Source organism: Anomaloglossus baeobatrachus, chromosome 9 (genome assembly GCF_048569485.1).
Source record: "Anomaloglossus baeobatrachus isolate aAnoBae1 chromosome 9, aAnoBae1.hap1, whole genome shotgun sequence".
NCBI classification, from domain to species: Eukaryota; Metazoa; Chordata; class Amphibia; order Anura; family Aromobatidae; genus Anomaloglossus; species Anomaloglossus baeobatrachus.
This window is the reverse complement of record NC_134361.1, coordinates 163,102,521-163,119,045: the sequence shown is the minus strand read 5'-3', so window position 1 is coordinate 163,119,045 and position 16,525 is coordinate 163,102,521. Positions and strand designations below refer to the sequence as shown.

The window sequence follows — 16,525 nt, the reverse complement described above, 5'->3', positions numbered from 1 at the left end:
TTGCTCAAAGAAAACCCCAAAAACCAATGCATGATAGGAATAAACAGGTAACTTTCTTTGGAGTGGAAGCGGAGAGATCGCACCAGATGCCAATTCTAGATCTTATCACACCTGTGGTCACTGCAGCAGCAGGTGAATCCACTTTGTCCAAAAGGGATCTATTCCATTCAATTGCAAATGATCTAGATAAGACAGAGAACAAGATACTGCAGCACGGGACATAGTCGAGTTGGTCAGGTTGAGTGGTGATGAGTTTGCTATTTGGATGAATAAAGAAAGTAAAAAGTGTGAAAGATAAAAAACAAAAGGAGGAAGTATTGAGGTGCATATGAAGACGTATGCTTTCTTCCAATTCATTAAATCGGGCTAATATGAATCAGGTGAATTGAGTTCTGCTTTTGGAAACTGGGTTAAGAAGGGTGCACCGGTCCTGGAGGTACTGCAATACCAGGTCAATGCGTGGAGTGGACAGAGCAAGCTCTTTTTCCATCTCCCTGTTCTAAAAATCCATTTAATATATGGTCCCCAGATAGGGGACGTATCAGATATTAAACTGATAAGAACAGATACTACACTTGATCTTAGCCAAAAGGCCGAGAAGCGGTAACCAGAATTGGTTTGGGCCTCGAGTGGCACCCTGGCCTATGCCGGACACATCTTAGGGAGAGAGAGCGAGAGGGAGACAAACCCACGCCTACACAAGACATTTTGTCACCCAAGCCAACCCTTGAAAAGGCTGCTTTGCAGAGCAAAAACAAGAAGAATGGTGCGTTTTGCAGCCGCCGCCCACTGCAATGAATCTGAATAACTCCTCCTTTTGGGCGCAAGCAACTCCCCTCCCCCTTGCAGTCTTTTCAATTCATGATACAAAAAGACGGACAGGACAGGTTGCCTGACTTTCCGTCACTGCCACCCTTTGCCATCCTTACCCGTAGAAAGCCCTTTCATCATCCCCAAACCCTAATCTTTTCCCTTCCCTTCCCAGCCCCAAACCCTGCCCTCTGTACCCATCTCACCACCCGCATCCCTTCTCCTATCATCCCCCTACCACCCGAGAAAAAAAAAAAAAAAAAGCTTGCCCCCTCCTTCCACTAGCCCACCTCCCACCCAAAGAGAAACTTCTGCTGCGCAGCTAGCTTTCTAGGCAGCAGCGCTATTGTGATGTCAGCGGGGGGCATTGTGACAAGCCGCCAGTGTTCCGTCTCTTCATGTTGTGCACTGTTCAAACGGAAAATACATCAACAGGCAGACTACAGAAAAGCTTACTAACAAAGGTTAGAGGGGGGCTTTCTCAGAGGGCTTTTTACAGTTTGTCTATTCCCAATTAGCCGTTTAAGTGTACTTAATGAAAGTAGTAATTCTTTCATAGGCCGCCCATTCTTAGTATTTGACGTTCCTTATATTGCGGTATCAGGCTGCGCAGCAGGTTGCAAAACATTCATCACCCATGACTGTCCCCAATTGGGTTCAGAAGCTAAATGTCTATCATGACCTCTCTTTTAGAATGTCCAAGAGCAAGCAAACTCTTCCTCCAGGTGAGGGAGCCAACAGCCCACTCAAGACATCATCATTGCTCAAAGAAAACCCCAAAAACCAATGCATGATAGGAATAAACAGGTAACTTTCTTTGGAGTGGAAGCGGAGAGATCGCACCAGATGCCAATTCTAGATCTTATCACACCTGTGGTCACTGCAGCAGCAGGTGAATCCACTTTGTCCAAAAGGGATCTATTCCATTCAATTGCAAATGATCTAGATAAGACAGAGAACAAGATACTGCAGCACGGGACATAGTCGAGTTGGTCAGGTTGAGTGGTGATGAGTTTGCTATTTGGATGAATAAAGAAAGTAAAAAGTGTGAAAGATAAAAAACAAAAGGAGGAAGTATTGAGGTGCATATGAAGACGTATGCTTTCTTCCAATTCATTAAATCGGGCTAATATGAATCAGGTGAATTGAGTTCTGCTTTTGGAAACTGGGTTAAGAAGGGTGCACCGGTCCTGGAGGTACTGCAATACCAGGTCAATGCGTGGAGTGGACAGAGCAAGCTCTTTTTCCATCTCCCTGTTCTAAAAATCCATTTAATATATGGTCCCCAGATAGGGGACGTATCAGATATTAAACTGATAAGAACAGATACTACACTTGATCTTAGCCAAAAGGCCGAGAAGCGATAACCAGAATTGGTTTGGGCCTCGAGTGGCACCCTGGCCTATGCCGGACACATCTTAGGGAGAGAGAGCGAGAGGGAGACAAACCCACGCCTACACAAGACATTTTGTCACCCAAGCCAACCCTTGAAAAGGCTGCTTTGCAGAGCAAAAACAAGAAGAATGGTGCGTTTTGCAGCCGCCGCCCACTGCAATGAATCTGAATAACTCCTCCTTTTGAGCGCAAGCAACTCCCCTCCCCCTTGCAGTCTTTTCAATTCATGATACAAAAAGACGGACAGGACAGGTTGCCTGACTTTCCGTCACTGCCACCCTTTGCCATCCTTACCCGTAGAAAGCCCTTTCATCATCCCCAAACCCTAATCTTTTCCCTTCCCTTCCCAGCCCCAAACCCTGCCCTCTGTACCCATCTCACCACCCGCATCCCTTCTCCTATCATCCCCCTACCACCCGAGAAAAAAAAAAAAAAAAAAGCTTGCCCCCTCCTTCCACTAGCCCACCTCCCACCCAAAGAGAAACTTCTGCTGCGCAGCTAGCTTTCTAGGCAGCAGCGCTATTGTGATGTCAGCGGGGGGCATTGTGACAAGCCGCCAGTGTTCCGTCTCTTCATGTTGTGCACTGTTCAAACGGAAAATACATCAACAGGCAGACTACAGAAAAGCTTACTAACAAAGGTTAGAGGGGGGCTTTCTCAGAGGGCTTTTTACAGTTTGTCTATTCCCAATTAGCCGTTTAAGTGTACTTAATGAAAGTAGTAATTCTTTCATAGGCCGCCCATTCTTAGTATTTGACGTTCCTTATATTGCGGTATCAGGCTGCGCAGCAGGTTGCAAAACATTCATCACCCATGACTGTCCCCAATTGGGTTCAGAAGCTAAATGTCTATCATGACCTCTCTTTTAGAATGTCCAAGAGCAAGCAAACTCTTCCTCCAGGTGAGGGCGCCAACAGACTACTAAAGAGATCATCATTACTCAAAGAAAACCCCAAAAACCAATGCATGATAGGAATAAACAGGTAACTTTCTTTGGAGTGGAAGCGGAGAGATCGCACCAGATGCCAATTCTAGATCTTATCACACCTGTGGTCACTGCAGCAGCAGGTGAATCCACTTTGTCCAAAAGGGATCTATTCCATTCAATTGCAAATGATCTAGATAAGACAGAGAACAAGATACTGCAGCACGGGACATAGTCGAGTTGGTCAGGTTGAGTGGTGATGAGTTTGCTATTTGGATGAATAAAGAAAGTAAAAAGTGTGAAAGATAAAAAACAAAAGGAGGAAGTATTGAGGTGCATATGAAGACGTATGCTTTCTTCCAATTCATTAAATCGGGCTAATATGAATCAGGTGAATTGAGTTCTGCTTTTGGAAACTGGGTTAAGAAGGGGTGCACCGGTCCTGGAGGTACTGCAATACCAGGTCAATGCGTGGAGTGGACAGAGCAAGCTCTTTTTCCATCTCCCTGTTCTAAAAATCCATTTAATATATGGTCCCCAGATAGGGGACGTATCAGATATTAAACTGATAAGAACAGATTTTTGATTTAATGAAGCTTTCCAAAGCACCACAAAAAATGCATGACCGAAGTCACACCAAAAACAGTGCAAAGGCTAGGATTCGTGTGGACCCCACCGTGAGGAGAGGGTCCCCAAAAATCAACCCCGTCCCTCCGAGCCAGAAGGCCACAGCAAGGGTCAGGGATCTTCGGTGCTCCCCCAAGCCGAAGCCTGGTTGAGCCTTGTCGTTGCTCCCAGCGTCCACCCAGGCATCTTACCCAAGTGGAGTAGAGAGCTACTAGTTGTTGGTTTCGCAGCCGAAACTGCCCGGACCGTCAACCGGTGTTGGTTTCTCAGCCCAAGGCTAACCGGACCTCCAACCGGGTGTTGGTTTCTCAGCCGAAGCTGACCCAGACCTCCAACCGGGTGTTGGTTTCTCAGCCGAAGCTGACCCGGACCTCCAACCGGGTGTTAGTTTCTCAGCCCAAAGCTGACCAGACCTCCAACCGGGATTATAAAAATTTCCCTTCCTAGCCAGAAGGCCGGGATAGGGTAATATGCTCAAAAAGTATGAAAAGGCAAGGTACGGTGTGCTACAGAGCCCAAGGCTTGCCGGGGTCCCAAGCCAGCAAGCTCAGACTCACTCCAGGGTCGTCAGTCCTGGGGCACGTTGTACCATAGCCCCCCATCCTTACTCAGTCTAATAGCCTCGATCCTGGTAGGGCCATGTTTTCCACTAGATGAATATACTATCCACCCAGAGTACTAGCAAGCGCAACCTTCCAGTGTGCATTGTATCATTGTACTAAGGTGGCCTGGAGCTTAAACCACCTTTTCGAACAACACTACACTTGATCTTAGCCAAAAGGCCGAGAAGCGATACTACACTTGATCTTAGCCAAAAGGCCGAGAAGCGATAACCAGAATTGGTTTGGGCCTCGAGTGGCACCCTGGCCTATGCCGGACACATCTTAGGGAGAGAGAGCGAGAGGGAGACAAACCCACGCCTACACAAGACATTTTGTCACCCAAGCCAACCCTTGAAAAGGCTGCTTTGCAGAGCAAAAACAAGAAGAATGGTGCGTTTTGCAGCCGCCGCCCACTGCAATGAATCTGAATAACTCCTCCTTTTGGGCGCAAGCAACTCCCCTCCCCCTTGCAGTCTTTTCAATTCATGATACAAAAAGACGGACAGGACAGGTTGCCTGACTTTCCGTCACTGCCACCCTTTGCCATCCTTACCCGTAGAAAGCCCTTTCATCATCCCCAAACCCTAATCTTTTCCCTTCCCTTCCCAGCCCCAAACCCTGCCCTCTGTACCCATCTCACCACCCGCATCCCTTCTCCTATCATCCCCCTACCACCCGAGAAAAAAAAAAGCTTGCCCCCTCCTTCCACTAGCCCACCTCCCACCCAAAGAGAAACTTCTGCTGCGCAGATAGCTTTCTAGGCAGCAGCGCTATTGTGATGTCAGCGGGGGGCATTGTGACAAGCCGCCAGTGTTCCGTCTCTTCATGTTGTGCACTGTTCAAACGGAAAATACATCAACAGGCAGACTACAGAAAAGCTTACTAACAAAGGTTAGAGGGGGGCTTTCTCAGAGGGCTTTTTACAGTTTGTCTATTCCCAATTAGCCGTTTAAGTGTACTTAATGAAAGTAGTAATTCTTTCATAGGCCGCCCATTCTTAGTATTTGACGTTCCTTATATTGCGGTATCAGGCTGCGCAGCAGGTTGCAAAACATTCATCACCCATGACTGTCCCCAATTGGGTTCAGAAGCTAAATGTCTATCATGACCTCTCTTTTAGAATGTCCAAGAGCAAGCAAACTCTTCCTCCAGGTGAGGGAGCCAACAGACCACTCAAGACATCATCATTGCTCAAAGAAAACCCCAAAAACCAATGCATGATAGGAATAAACAGGTAACTTTCTTTGGAGTGGAAGCGGAGAGATCGCACCAGATGCCAATTCTAGATCTTATCACACCTGTGGTCACTGCAGCAGCAGGTGAATCCACTTTGTCCAAAAGGGATCTATTCCATTCAATTGCAAATGATCTAGATAAGACAGAGAACAAGATACTGCAGCACGGGACATAGTCGAGTTGGTCAGGTTGAGTGGTGATGAGTTTGCTATTTGGATGAATAAAGAAAGTAAAAAGTGTGAAAGATAAAAAACAAAAGGAGGAAGTATTGAGGTGCATATGAAGACGTATGCTTTCTTCCAATTCATTAAATCGGGCTAATATGAATCAGGTGAATTGAGTTCTGCTTTTGGAAACTGGGTTAAGAAGGGGTGCACCGGTCCTGGAGGTACTGCAATACCAGGTCAATGCGTGGAGTGGACAGAGCAAGCTCTTTTTCCATCTCCCTGTTCTAAAAATCCATTTAATATATGGTCCCCAGATAGGGGACGTATCAGATATTAAACTGATAAGAACAGATACTACACTTGATCTTAGCCAAAAGGCCGAGAAGCGATAACCAGAATTGGTTTGGGCCTCGAGTGGCACCCTGGCCTATGCCGGACACATCTTAGGGAGAGAGAGCGAGAGGGAGACAAACCCACGCCTACACAAGACATTTTGTCACCCAAGCCAACCCTTGAAAAGGCTGCTTTGCAGAGCAAAAACAAGAAGAATGGTGCGTTTTGCAGCCGCCGCCCACTGCAATGAATCTGAATAACTCCTCCTTTTGGGCGCAAGCAACTCCCCTCCCCCTTGCAGTCTTTTCAATTCATGATACAAAAAGACGGACAGGACAGGTTGCCTGACTTTCCGTCACTGCCACCCTTTGCCATCCTTACCCGTAGAAAGCCCTTTCATCATCCCCAAACCCTAATCTTTTCCCTTCCCTTCCCAGCCCCAAACCCTGCCCTCTGTACCCATCTCACCACCCGCATCCCTTCTCCTATCATCCCCCTACCACCCGAGAAAAAAAAAAAAAAAAAGCTTGCCCCCTCCTTCCACTAGCCCACCTCCCACCCAAAGAGAAACTTCTGCTGCGCAGCTAGCTTTCTAGGCAGCAGCGCTATTGTGATGTCAGCGGGGGGCATTGTGACAAGCCGCCAGTGTTCCGTCTCTTCATGTTGTGCACTGTTCAAACGGAAAATACATCAACAGGCAGACTACAGAAAAGCTTACTAACAAAGGTTAGAGGGGGGCTTTCTCAGAGGGCTTTTTAAAGTTTGTCTATTCCCAATTAGCCGTTTAAGTGTACTTAATGAAAGTAGTAATTCTTTCATAGGCCGCCCATTCTTAGTATTTGACGTTCCTTATATTGCGGTATCAGGCTGCGCAGCAGGTTGCAAAACATTCATCACCCATGACTGTCCCCAATTGGGTTCAGAAGCTAAATGTCTATCATGACCTCTCTTTTAGAATGTCCAAGAGCAAGCAAACTCTTCCTCCAGGTGAGGGAGCCAACAGCCCACTGAAGACATCATCATTGCTCAAAGAAAACCCCAAAAACCAATGCATGATAGGAATAAACAGGTAACTTTCTTTGGAGTGGAAGCGGAGAGATCGCACCAGATGCCAATTCTAGATCTTATCACACCTGTGGTCACTGCAGCAGCAGGTGAATCCACTTTGTCCAAAAGGGATCTATTCCATTCAATTGCAAATGATCTAGATAAGACAGAGAACAAGATACTGCAGCACGGGACATAGTCGAGTTGGTCAGGTTGAGTGGTGATGAGTTTGCTATTTGGATGAATAAAGAAAGTAAAAAGTGTGAAAGATAAAAAACAAAAGGAGGAAGTATTGAGGTGCATATGAAGACGTATGCTTTCTTCCAATTCATTAAATCGGGCTAATATGAATCAGGTGAATTGAGTTCTGCTTTTGGAAACTGGGTTAAGAAGGGGTGCACCGGTCCTGGAGGTACTGCAATACCAGGTCAATGCGTGGAGTGGACAGAGCAAGCTCTTTTTCCATCTCCCTGTTCTAAAAATCCATTTAATATATGGTCCCCAGATAGGGGACGTATCAGATATTAAACTGATAAGAACAGATACTACACTTGATCTTAGCCAAAAGGCCGAGAAGCGATAACCAGAATTGGTTTGGGCCTCGAGTGGCACCCTGGCCTATGCCGGACACATCTTAGGGAGAGAGAGCGAGAGGGAGACAAACCCACGCCTACACAAGACATTTTGTCACCCAAGCCAACCCTTGAAAAGGCTGCTTTGCAGAGCAAAAACAAGAAGCATGGTGCGTTTTGCAGCCGCCGCCCACTGCAATGAATCTGAATAACTCCTCCTTTTGGGCGCAAGCAACTCCCCTCCCCCTTGCAGTCTTTTCAATTCATGATACAAAAAGACGGACAGGACAGGTTGCCTGACTTTCCGTCACTGCCACCCTTTGCCATCCTTACCCGTAGAAAGCCCTTTCATCATCCCCAAACCCTAATCTTTTCCCTTCCCTTCCCAGCCCCAAACCCTGCCCTCTGTACCCATCTCACCACCCGCATCCCTTCTCCTATCATCCCCCTACCACCCGAGAAAAAAAAAAAAAAAAAAGCTTGCCCCCTCCTTCCACTAGCCCACCTCCCACCCAAAGAGAAACTTCTGCTGCGCAGCTAGCTTTCTAGGCAGCAGCGCTATTGTGATGTCAGCGGGGGGCATTGTGACAAGCCGCCAGTGTTCCGTCTCTTCATGTTGTGCACTGTTCAAACGGAAAATACATCAACAGGCAGACTACAGAAAAGCTTACTAACAAAGGTTAGAGGGGGGCTTTCTCAGAGGGCTTTTTACAGTTTGTCTATTCCCAATTAGCCATTTAAGTGTACTTAATGAAAGTAGTAATTCTTTCATAGGCCGCCCATTCTTAGTATTTGACGTTCCTTATATTGCGGTATCAGGCTGCGCAGCAGGTTGCAAAACATTCATCACCCATGACTGTCCCCAATTGGGTTCAGAAGCTAAATGTCTATCATGACCTCTCTTTTAGAATGTCCAAGAGCAAGCAAACTCTTCCTCCAGGTGAGGGAGCCAACAGCCCACTCAAGACATCATCATTGCTCAAAGAAAACCCCAAAAACCAATGCATGATAGGAATAAACAGGTAACTTTCTTTGGAGTGGAAGCGGAGAGATCGCACCAGATGCCAATTCTAGATCTTATCACACCTGTGGTCACTGCAGCAGCAGGTGAATCCACTTTGTCCAAAAGGGATCTATTCCATTCAATTGCAAATGATCTAGATAAGACAGAGAACAAGATACTGCAGCACGGGACATAGTCGAGTTGGTCAGGTTGAGTGGTGATGAGTTTGCTATTTGGATGAATAAAGAAAGTAAAAAGTGTGAAAGATAAAAAACAAAAGGAGGAAATATTGAGGTGCATATGAAGACGTATGCTTTCTTCCAATTCATTAAATCGGGCTAATATGAATCAGGTGAATTGAGTTCTGCTTTTGGAAACTGGGTTAAGAAGGGGTGCACCGGTCCTGGAGGTACTGCAATACCAGGTCAATGCGTGGAGTGGACAGAGCAAGCTCTTTTTCCATCTCCCTGTTCTAAAAATCCATTTAATATATGGTCCCCAGATAGGGGACGTATCAGATATTAAACTGATAAGAACAGATTTTTTTTTTTTTTTTTTTTAGATTTCATCCGCAAATTTCAGAAAACGGTCATCGGCCACCACACAAAAGCGCAGTGCCGCAGGTGATCGCCTCCCGAGCCCAGGAACCACCAGCCATAAGGGGACGTAAGCACCAAAAGGCGCAACAATCCCCGAGGCCGGCGGTTGTGCAAGCCCGGGCCCCTCCCAGCCAAGACCAAGGCAAACCCAATGAAGGGACTACACTTGATCTTAGCCAAAAGGCCGAGAAGCGATAACCAGAATTGGTTTGGGCCTCGAGTGGCACCCTGGCCTATGCCGGACACATCTTAGGGAGAGAGAGCGAGAGGGAGACAAACCCACGCCTACACAAGACATTTTGTCACCCAAGCCAACCCTTGAAAAGGCTGCTTTGCAGAGCAAAAACAAGAAGAATGGTGCGTTTTGCAGCCGCCGCCCACTGCAATGAATCTGAATAACTCCTCCTTTTGGGCGCAAGCAACTCCCCTCCCCCTTGCAGTCTTTTCAATTCATGATACAAAAAGACGGACAGGACAGGTTGCCTGACTTTCCGTCACTGCCACCCTTTGCCATCCTTACCCGTAGAAAGCCCTTTCATCATCCCCAAACCCTAATCTTTTCCCTTCCCTTCCCAGCCCCAAACCCTGCCCTCTGTACCCATCTCACCACCCGCATCCCTTCTCCTATCATCCCCCTACCACCCGAGAAAAAAAAAAAAAAAAAAGCTTGCCCCCTCCTTCCACTAGCCCACCTCCCACCCAAAGAGAAACTTCTGCTGCGCAGCTAGCTTTCTAGGCAGCAGCGCTATTGTGATGTCAGCGGGGGGCATTGTGACAAGCCGCCAGTGTTCCGTCTCTTCATGTTGTGCACTGTTCAAACGGAAAATACATCAACAGGCAGACTACAGAAAAGCTTACTAACAAAGGTTAGAGGGGGGCTTTCTCAGAGGGCTTTTTACAGTTTGTCTATTCCCAATTAGCCGTTTAAGTGTACTTAATGAAAGTAGTAATTCTTTCATAGGCCGCCCATTCTTAGTATTTGACGTTCCTTATATTGCGGTATCAGGCTGCGCAGCAGGTTGCAAAACATTCATCACCCATGACTGTCCCCAATTGGGTTCAGAAGCTAAATGTCTATCATGACCTCTCTTTTAGAATGTCCAAGAGCAAGCAAACTCTTCCTCCAGGTGAGGGAGCCAACAGCCCACTCAAGACATCATCATTGCTCAAAGAAAACCCCAAAAACCAATGCATGATAGGAATAAACAGGTAACTTTCTTTGGAGTGGAAGCGGAGAGATCGCACCAGATGCCAATTCTAGATCTTATCACACCTGTGGTCACTGCAGCAGCAGGTGAATCCACTTTGTCCAAAAGGGATCTATTCCATTCAATTGCAAATGATCTAGATAAGACAGAGAACAAGATACTGCAGCACGGGACATAGTCGAGTTGGTCAGGTTGAGTGGTGATGAGTTTGCTATTTGGATGAATAAAGAAAGTAAAAAGTGTGAAAGATAAAAAACAAAAGGAGGAAGTATTGAGGTGCATATGAAGAAGTATGCTTTCTTCCAATTCATTAAATCGGGCTAATATGAATCAGGTGAATTGAGTTCTGCTTTTGGAAACTGGGTTAAGAAGGGGTGCACCGGTCCTGGAGGTACTGCAATACCAGGTCAATGCGTGGAGTGGACAGAGCAAGCTCTTTTTCCATCTCCCTGTTCTAAAAATCCATTTAATATATGGTCCCCAGATAGGGGACGTATCAGATATTAAACTGATAAGAACAGATGAGATTACATCCGCAATTTTCAGAAAACGGTCATCGGCCACCACACAAAAGCGCAGTGCCGCAGGTGATCGCCTCCCGAGCCCAGGAACCACCAGCCAGAAGGGGACGTAAGCACCAAAAGGCGCAACAATCCCCGAGGCCGGCAGTTGTGCAAGCCCGGGCCCCTCCCAGCCAAGACCAAGGCAAACCCAATGAAGGGACTACACTTGATTTTAGCTAAAAGGCCGAGAAGCGATAACCAGAATTGGTTTGGGCCTCGAGTGGCACCCTGGCCTATGCCGGACACATCTTAGGGAGAGAGAGCGAGAGGGAGACAAACCCACGCCTACACAAGACATTTTGTCACCCAAGCCAACCCTTGAAAAGGCTGTTTTGCAGAGCAAAAACAAGAAGAATGGTGCGTTTTGCAGCCGCCGCCCACTGCAATGAATCTGAATAACTCCTCCTTTTGGGCGCAAGCAACTCCCCTCCCCCTTGCAGTCTTTTCAATTCATGATACAAAAAGACAGACAGGACAGGTTGCCTGACTTTCCGTCACTGCCACCCTTTGCCATCCTTACCCGTAGAAAGCCCTTTCATCATCCCCAAACCCTAATCTTTTCCCTTCCCAGCCCCAAACCCTGCCCTCTGTACCCATCTCACCACCCGCATCCCTTCTCCTATCATCCCCCTACCACCCGAGAAAAAAAAAAAAAAAAAAGCTTGCCCCCTCCTTCCACTAGCCCACCTCCCACCCAAAGAGAAACTTCTGCTGCGCAGCTAGCTTTCTAGGCAGCAGCGCTATTGTGATGTCAGCGGGGGGCATTGTGACAAGCCGCCAGTGTTCCGTCTCTTCATGTTGTGCACTGTTCAAACGGAAAATACATCAACAGGCAGACTACAGAAAAGCTTACTAACAAAGGTTAGAGGGGGGCTTTCTCAGAGGGCTTTTTACAGTTTGTCTATTCCCAATTAGCCGTTTAAGTGTACTTAATGAAAGTAGTAATTCTTTCATAGGCCGCCCATTCTTAGTATTTGACGTTCCTTATATTGCGGTATCAGGCTGCGCAGCAGGTTGCAAAACATTCATCACCCATGACTGTCCCCAATTGGGTTCAGAAGCTAAATGTCTATCATGACCTCTCTTTTAGAATGTCCAAGAGCAAGCAAACTCTTCCTCCAGGTGAGGGAGCCAACAGCCCACTCAAGACATCATCATTGCTCAAAGAAAACCCCAAAAACCAATGCATGATAGGAATAAACAGGTAACTTTCTTTGGAGTGGAAGCGGAGAGATCGCACCAGATGCCAATTCTAGATCTTATCACACCTGTGGTCACTGCAGCAGCAGGTGAATCCACTTTGTCCAAAAGGGATCTATTCCATTCAATTGCAAATGATCTAGATAAGACAGAGAACAAGATACTGCAGCACGGGACATAGTCGAGTTGGTCAGGTTGAGTGGTGATGAGTTTGCTATTTGGATGAATAAAGAAAGTAAAAAGTGTGAAAGATAAAAAACAAAAGGAGGAAGTATTGAGGTGCATATGAAGACGTATGCTTTCTTCCAATTCATTAAATCGGGCTAATATGAATCAGGTGAATTGAGTTCTGCTTTTGGAAACTGGGTTAAGAAGGGGTGCACCGGTCCTGGAGGTACTGCAATACCAGGTCAATGCGTGGAGTGGACAGAGCAAGCTCTTTTTCCATCTCCCTGTTCTAAAAATCCATTTAATATATGGTCCCCAGATAGGGGACATATCAGATATTAAACTGATAAGAACAGATACTACACTTAATCTTAGCCAAAAGGCCGAGAAGCGATAACCAGAATTGGTTTGGGCCTCGAGTGGCACCCTGGCCTATGCCGGACACATCTTAGGGAGAGAGAGCGAGAGGGAGACAAACCCACGCCTACACAAGACATTTTGTCACCCAAGCCAACCCTTGAAAAGGCTGCTTTGCAGAGCAAAAACAAGAAGAATGGTGCGTTTTGCAGCCGCCGCCCACTGCAATGAATCTGAATAACTCCTCCTTTTGGGCGCAAGCAACTCCCCTCCCCCTTGCAGTCTTTTCAATTCATGATACAAAAAGACGGACAGGACAGGTTGCCTGACTTTCCGTCACTGCCACCCTTTGCCATCCTTACCCGTAGAAAGCCCTTTCATCATCCCCAAACCCTAATCTTTTCCCTTCCCTTCCCAGCCCCAAACCCTGCCCTCTGTACCCATCTCACCACCCGCATCCCTTCTCCTATCATCCCCCTACCACCCGAGAAAAAAAAAAAAAAAAAAGCTTGCCCCCTCCTTCCACTAGCCCACCTCCCACCCAAAGAGAAACTTCTGCTGCGCAGCTAGCTTTCTAGGCAGCAGCGCTATTGTGATGTCAGCGGGGGGCATTGTGACAAGCCGCCAGTGTTCCGTCTCTTCATGTTGTGCACTGTTCAAACGGAAAATACATCAACAGGCAGACTACAGAAAAGCTTACTAACAAAGGTTAGAGGGGGGCTTTCTCAGAGGGCTTTTTACAGTTTGTCTATTCCCAATTAGCCGTTTAAGTGTACTTAATGAAAGTAGTAATTCTTTCATAGGCCGCCCATTCTTAGTATTTGACGTTCCTTATATTGCGGTATCAGGCTGCGCAGCAGGTTGCAAAACATTCATCACCCATGACTGTCCCCAATTGGGTTCAGAAGCTAAATGTCTATCATGACCTCTCTTTTAGAATGTCCAAGAGCAAGAAAACTCTTCCTCCAGGTGAGGGAGCCAACAGCCCACTCAAGACATCATCATTGCTCAAAGAAAACCCCAAAAACCAATGCATGATAGGAATAAACAGGTAACTTTCTTTGGAGTGGAAGCGGAGAGATCGCACCAGATGCCAATTCTAGATCTTATCACACCTGTGGTCACTGCAGCAGCAGGTGAATCCACTTTGTCCAAAAGGGATCTATTCCATTCAATTGCAAATGATCTAGATAAGACAGAGAACAAGATACTGCAGCACGGGACATAGTCGAGTTGGTCAGGTTGAGTGGTGATGAGTTTGCTATTTGGATGAATAAAGAAAGTAAAAAGTGTGAAAGATAAAAAACAAAAGGAGGAAGTATTGAGGTGCATATGAAGAAGTATGCTTTCTTCCAATTCATTAAATCGGGCTAATATGAATCAGGTGAATTGAGTTCTGCTTTTGGAAACTGGGTTAAGAAGGGGTGCACCGGTCCTGGAGGTACTGCAATACCAGGTCAATGCGTGGAGTGGACAGAGCAAGCTCTTTTTCCATCTCCCTGTTCTAAAAATCCATTTAATATATGGTCCCCAGATAGGGGACGTATCAGATATTAAACTGATAAGAACAGATACTACACTTGATCTTAGCCAAAAGGCCGAGAAGCGATAACCAGAATTGGTTTGGGCCTCGAGTGGCACCCTGGCCTATGCCGGACACATCTTAGGGAGAGAGAGCGAGAGGGAGACAAACCCACGCCTACACAAGACATTTTGTCACCCAAGCCAACCCTTGAAAAGGCTGCTTTGCAGAGCAAAAACAAGAAGAATGGTGCGTTTTGCAGCCGCCGCCCACTGCAATGAATCTGAATAACTCCTCCTTTTGGGCGCAAGCAACTCCCCTCCCCCTTGCAGTCTTTTCAATTCATGATACAAAAAGACAGACAGGACAGGTTGCCTGACTTTCCGTCACTGCCACCCTTTGCCATCCTTACCCGTAGAAAGCCCTTTCATCATCCCCAAACCCTAATCTTTTCCCTTCCCTTCCCAGCCCCAAACCCTGCCCTCTGTACCCATCTCACCACCCGCATCCCTTCTCCTATCATCCCCCTACCACCCGAGAAAAAAAAAAAAAAAAAAGCTTGCCCCCTCCTTCCACTAGCCCACCTCCCACCCAAAGAGAAACTTCTGCTGCGCAGCTAGCTTTCTAGGCAGCAGCGCTATTGTGATGTCAGCGGGGGGCATTGTGACAAGCCGCCAGTGTTCCGTCTCTTCATGTTGTGCACTGTTCAAACGGAAAATACATCAACAGGCAGACTACAGAAAAGCTTACTAACAAAGGTTAGAGGGGGGCTTTCTCAGAGGGCTTTTTACAGTTTGTCTATTCCCAATTAGCCGTTTAAGTGTACTTAATGAAAGTAGTAATTCTTTCATAGGCCGCCCATTCTTAGTATTTGACGTTCCTTATATTGCGGTATCAGGCTGCGCAGCAGGTTGCAAAACATTCATCACCCATGACTGTCCCCAATTGGGTTCAGAAGCTAAATGTCTATCATGACCTCTCTTTTAGAATGTCCAAGAGCAAGCAAACTCTTCCTCCAGGTGAGGGAGCCAACAGCCCACTCAAGACATCATCATTGCTCAAAGAAAACCCCAAAAACCAATGCATGATAGGAATAAACAGGTAACTTTCTTTGGAGTGGAAGCGGAGAGATCACACCAGATGCCAATTCTAGATCTTATCACACCTGTGGTCACTGCAGCAGCAGGTGAATCCACTTTGTCCAAAAGGGATCTATTCCATTCAATTGCAAATGATCTAGATAAGACAGAGAACAAGATACTGCAGCACGGGACATAGTCGAGTTGGTCAGGTTGAGTGGTGATGAGTTTGCTATTTGGATGAATAAAGAAAGTAAAAAGTGTGAAAGATAAAAAACAAAAGGAGGAAGTATTGAGGTGCATATGAAGACGTATGCTTTCTTCCAATTCATTAAATCGGGCTAATATGAATCAGGTGAATTGAGTTCTGCTTTTGGAAACTGGGTTAAGAAGGGGTGCACCGGTCCTGGAGGTACTGCAATACCAGGTCAATGCGTGGAGTGGACAGAGCAAGCTCTTTTTCCATCTCCCTGTTCTAAAAATCCATTTAATATATGGTCCCCAGATAGGGGACGTATCAGATATTAAACTGATAAGAACAGATTTTTTTTTTTTTTTTTTTTTGAAGGATGAGTTTGAAAATAATAAAAGTGACCGCTTCTCGTTGCCCAGGTAACTGTCCGTCACAAGAGGGCTATGACATCCTACGATGCACACTCCCCCAAGGCCAGCAGTTGTGCAATACCCTGGCACCTTTCAGCACCAACCAAGGTAGTACCCTCCCAAACTACACTTGATCTTAGCCAAAAGGCCGAGAAGCGATAACCAGAATTGGTTTGGGCCTCGAGTGGCACCCTGGCCTATGCCGGACACATCTTAGGGAGAGAGAGCGAGAGGGAGACAAACCCACGCCTACACAAGACATTTTGTCACCCAAGCCAACCCTTGAAAAGGCTGCTTTGCAGAGCAAAAACAAGAAGAATGGTGCGTTTTGCAGCCGCCGCCCACTGCAATGAATCTGAAAAACTCCTCCTTTTGGGCGCAAGCAACTCCCCTCCCCCTTGCAGTCTTTTCAATTCATGATACAAAAAGACGGACAGGACAGGTTGCCTGACTTTCCGTCACTGCCACCCTTTGCCATCCTTACCCGTAGAAAGCCCTTTCATCATCCC

General features: G+C 46.7%; 9 non-coding genes and 2 pseudogenes across 9 annotated transcripts; all 11 read right to left on the bottom strand.

Moving 5' to 3' along the window:
* Positions 1-414: 414 nt before the first annotated feature.
* On the bottom strand, positions 415-605 carry LOC142252865 (U2 spliceosomal RNA). Its single transcript, XR_012726231.1, has one exon. It is a non-coding gene; the product is annotated as a U2 spliceosomal RNA (small nuclear RNA).
* Positions 606-1,984: 1,379 nt separating this feature from the next.
* On the bottom strand, positions 1,985-2,175 carry LOC142252816 (U2 spliceosomal RNA). The gene has a single exon (XR_012726182.1). It is a non-coding gene; the product is annotated as a U2 spliceosomal RNA (small nuclear RNA).
* Positions 2,176-3,556: 1,381 nt separating this feature from the next.
* LOC142253022 (U2 spliceosomal RNA) lies at positions 3,557-3,749 on the bottom strand. Its single transcript, XR_012726354.1, has one exon. It is a non-coding gene; the product is annotated as a U2 spliceosomal RNA (small nuclear RNA).
* Positions 3,750-4,434: 685 nt separating this feature from the next.
* Positions 4,435-4,588, bottom strand: LOC142253621 (U2 spliceosomal RNA; annotated as a pseudogene).
* Positions 4,589-5,961: 1,373 nt separating this feature from the next.
* Positions 5,962-6,152, bottom strand: LOC142252523 (U2 spliceosomal RNA). The gene has a single exon (XR_012725897.1). It is a non-coding gene; the product is annotated as a U2 spliceosomal RNA (small nuclear RNA).
* A 1,380-nt stretch (positions 6,153-7,532) lies between these two features.
* Positions 7,533-7,723, bottom strand: LOC142252522 (U2 spliceosomal RNA). Its single transcript, XR_012725896.1, has one exon. It is a non-coding gene; the product is annotated as a U2 spliceosomal RNA (small nuclear RNA).
* Positions 7,724-9,104: 1,381 nt separating this feature from the next.
* On the bottom strand, positions 9,105-9,307 carry LOC142253501 (U2 spliceosomal RNA; annotated as a pseudogene).
* A 1,586-nt stretch (positions 9,308-10,893) lies between these two features.
* On the bottom strand, positions 10,894-11,078 carry LOC142253418 (U2 spliceosomal RNA). Its single transcript, XR_012726701.1, has one exon. It is a non-coding gene; the product is annotated as a U2 spliceosomal RNA (small nuclear RNA).
* Positions 11,079-12,659: 1,581 nt separating this feature from the next.
* LOC142252895 (U2 spliceosomal RNA) lies at positions 12,660-12,850 on the bottom strand. The gene has a single exon (XR_012726258.1). It is a non-coding gene; the product is annotated as a U2 spliceosomal RNA (small nuclear RNA).
* A 1,381-nt stretch (positions 12,851-14,231) lies between these two features.
* LOC142252521 (U2 spliceosomal RNA) lies at positions 14,232-14,422 on the bottom strand. Its single transcript, XR_012725895.1, has one exon. It is a non-coding gene; the product is annotated as a U2 spliceosomal RNA (small nuclear RNA).
* Positions 14,423-15,803: 1,381 nt separating this feature from the next.
* On the bottom strand, positions 15,804-15,999 carry LOC142253457 (U2 spliceosomal RNA). The gene has a single exon (XR_012726743.1). It is a non-coding gene; the product is annotated as a U2 spliceosomal RNA (small nuclear RNA).
* Between the last annotated feature and the right edge of the window lie 526 nt (positions 16,000-16,525).